Below are 4,092 nucleotides of genomic sequence, written 5' to 3' on the forward strand. Positions count from 1 at the left end.
GCATTTTGGGATTTATATATAGAAGGTGAGGTCGGTCTGAAAAAGGTAGTTAGTTTCTGGGGTAATAAGTGTATATTGATGGTTGTACTGATCTGATGTAGATTCTGTAAACTTGAAGTTTTAAATAGATAGTAGTTATTCTATTCTACCGCTGTCTGTCTAATGAGTATGATATCTTTTATATTATGTTAAAGTTTTGCTAAGTTGAATGCCTTGCATGTCTATAGAGAGGATACTTTGTAGGTATGTGATGGCTGCTCACATCCCCAAAAATTTATTTTAATTTATAGTCTGAGTTAGGGGGGTGACAGTTAAAGTGGTATCAGAGCATATATTTAGTTTATATAATGTATTGAAATTAAGGCACGCTGAGAGTAAGTGGGATAGTTATTAGATAATAAGATATAAAAACTTGCCTTTGTTATTCTAGATATAGTCACGGATCTTATATTCCGATCTATTTGAAATCTTGAAATAAGTTCCTAATGATGTGTTAGCAATAAACTGAAAATAATATTAGCTGTGTTATTTATGTTGATAATAATATTAATGAATTATAGTATTGGAAAGTTCCTTATAATCAGAGTTTATCATCATATCGAAGGTGATCTATTAGTTACCATTTAAGTAATTTTCATGATTATAAATTATTGGTATTTTGCTTATAAAGTCGGGAGTGTACATTTATGTTTCTGATAATTCTTTTGATAGATGAAATATATGATTAGTGTTATTCCCTGTTGCATAGGATGTTAATTGCAGATCATGGAAGTAATCGATATATCTCCAAAGGTTATCCTAGTCGAGATCACAAAAAAGTTGGGACTCTCAGATCCAGTTTATGGAGTTGAGATAAATGAAGGACAGTATGTTAGATCTTATGTGAAGGTGACTATCAATAGAGGAGAGCAACCATTTGAAACTGTTAGATCAATGGGTCTTTTTAGAGTAGAACAATTGAAGTCGGAAGAATAGGCAGCAATTTATGCACTTAATAATGAGGCACCATTTCCATTTTGAAGTGTAGGATGTCAATTTTGATGACAAGAAAGATTATAAGCATTCCTTCCGAAGAGTAGGGGCTAAATATAATGCTGCAAGTGTGGAACTTCAACAGTGACAGATTAAGGGATATAAATCAAAGACATATCGAGAAATATTCTAGCTTGTAGCGTCAAGTAACGAGATTGAGGCAAGGATTCCCTTCGGATATCGAGTCTTCATCTAGAGAAAATTGATGTGAAAGGAAGAGGATGAAGTAAATAAAAGGTATGATCTATTATTGCATAGGATAAATTTATACTATATTTAATATCTGAATAACTAATCTGAGTTTACTTTAATTTTATCTTGTTGGAGGATCCAGTGGTAATCAATTTTGAATGGTATTAGTGAAATTTTGCATAACTAGTTGAGAATTTTGGTATGTTTTGAAATAAAAAAAAGAAAAGAAAAAGAAGAGAGATTCAAGATGGTAGTCATATATTGGTAGTTAATCAAATATCTTGAGTAGATCAGAGTAGCACAGTGAAAGCGTGGTGGGCCCATAACATATAGGTCATGAAGATAATTATATATTATGACCTAGTTGGGATTCATCTTCATATGTATATTTCAATAGCCAATTTATGTTGGTAATTAAATTTTTGTGGTGATAATTGTAAAGCAATGAATATGGTTAAGAAAGAAAGATTATAGTGGTATAAATGCTAAAATAATCAAGATGATTTAAAAGAATGTCCAATATTAAATAATAACAGGATTTTTATGTTTATAGTAAGAAATTTTAATTTTTTTTTTTTGATGTTAAGTACTAAGTGTTTGAGGACTGAAGAAATATCAAGTTGCGTTTGGTGCATTACTAGGTAGTGGTAATTTGCATTATCTGTAATCTGGATGGTTGCCAATAATGTTGATTACTATGTACATGCAGGTAATATTGTAATAAAATTACTGAAAATCTTAACTGACATATTTGACATGACAATCAGATTAACAGTAATGTAACATCAAATTTTTAAAATATTTTTATATTAATTTAGTATTTTAAAATATTTATTTTAATTTTTTTAATAATAAAAATTATTATATAAAAAATTATTTTTTTAATTAAATAATTAAATTATTTAATTTTTATTATTTTTTAATACTTATTATTATTATTATTATTATTATTATTTTATTTTTTTTTCCTTCCTTCTTCTTCTCTCGCACGCCACACCCCTCCCCTCCTTCCCCCTCCCCCCACCCCCACCCCCGACCGTCCGACACTGGCCCCCGACCGTCACAACTCCAGCACCACCCCCCAGGCATCCATGCCTCTTCCCACCCTCCCGCACCGCCTCCCGACGAACCCGCCCCCTGCGCCCCTCACAGTCGCTTCCATCGCTGTCCTTACCCACCCGCACCGCCGTCCTCATCCATCCCATCGAAGGTCGTGCCGGTGGAAGAAGGTAACGAGGTCAGGAAAGACATGGCCAGTGGGCTGTCTCCTCTTTCCACGCACGGTCATCCCCTTGAGATCGTCGAATCTCAATAGACCAGTGATTTCTCCTTGATTGCTGGCGGCTGCCATCAAGGAGACGATGATGGCCTGTCGATCGGCTGGTTTCTAGCCGCAGTCAACTGGATTTTGTGGAGGAGGGCGTCAGTTTTGGCCCTCTTTTTTTCGTTGCCCATTGTGAAGAAGAAGATCATGGGATGGATGGTGGCAACGGAAAGGATGACGGCGAGAGTCACGATGGCAGCGTAGGAGGCGGCCCTGCCGCCGGAGGCATAGGCGAGCGACGGGTGGTGCCGCATGGGGAGAGGAAGAGGACAGTTTCATCTAAAAATTTTATTGCAAGATTATCAAAATAATGGTAATCTAGATAGCCACCCCTCTTCTTGATAATCCAGATTACCTTATGAGAGATAATCTGAATTACCTGGTAATCTGGATTGTCAATCCAAAAAACATACCAAACATGGTAATTTGGTGGGGCTCTTTTAAATTACCAGCAATCTGGATAGATTGCCAGCTACCAAATACAACCTCATAGTTGTTGGGAAGTTTAGTAGAATTAATTATCCGCAAGTATATTTGAATACTTGTAAGAAATGTAATAAGTCTAAAGATTAGAGACCTTAAGAGCATCTTTACTGTTAAGATGTTAGTTATGGGCTAGTATGTGAGCAATGATGGTGGAACTTGTCAATAAATCTTATGATTAATAATATGGATTTAGCAATGGCCAATTGGGATTTGAAAGACTTTCGAATTTGGAAGTATAATTTGGGATCTGAAGTTAATTCTAGGTTGAAGATATAAATTTTAAGGATAAAATTAATTTAAGGGAAGAAGATTGTGATGTCCGGCCCAACCAGCCGTGCGCCCCCATCGCTGAACAAAAAGAACAAAAAAAAAAAAAAAAAAAAATCCCTCACCTCCCCTGTTCGGTGGAACCAGAACCTCTCCCCTTCTCTTTCTCTTCCGCGCTCTCTCCCTCTCCCGTTCTCTCTCTCAGACTCACTCTCCCTCTCTCTTTCTCTCTCTCTCACGCGCTCTCCCTCAGCTCTCTCTCTCTCTCTCTCTCTCTCTCTCTCACTCTCTCGTGTGCATGTCTGTGGGTGTATGAAAGGGGGTGGAAGTAAAACAGAAAAAGAGAGAGAGAGAGAATGAAAGGGAATTGACTCCATCTCTCTCTGTCTCTATCTCCCACGTTCTCTCCCTTTCAACACTCTCCCCTCTCCCATCTCGGTATGTGTGAGGAAGAGTAAAAAGAGAGGAAGAAAGAAACAGAAAAGCGGAGAAGAAAGGAAGACAAAAAAAAAGCAAGAGAAAGGCAAAAAAAAAAAAAAAAACAGGATTATTTCTTCTCTCTTTTTCTCTCCTTCCCTCTTCTTCTTCTCCTTCCCTTCTCTTCTTCTTTCTTGCCAGTGCCGTGGTTGTAGTTGCTGCCGTGGGTGAGCTCCTGAGCAGGCAAGGTTAAGTGTTTTCTTGTGTTATTTGATTAATAAGTTGGTATTAGAATTCCTAATATGTAGTTAAGTTTTATTAGAAATTAAGTATTAGATGATAGTACTCTTGGATTCAATGGAGTTCTGCTATGG

The sequence above is a fragment of the Elaeis guineensis genome, chromosome 10, assembly GCF_000442705.2.
Source record: "Elaeis guineensis isolate ETL-2024a chromosome 10, EG11, whole genome shotgun sequence".
NCBI lineage: Eukaryota > Viridiplantae > Streptophyta > Magnoliopsida > Arecales > Arecaceae > Elaeis > Elaeis guineensis.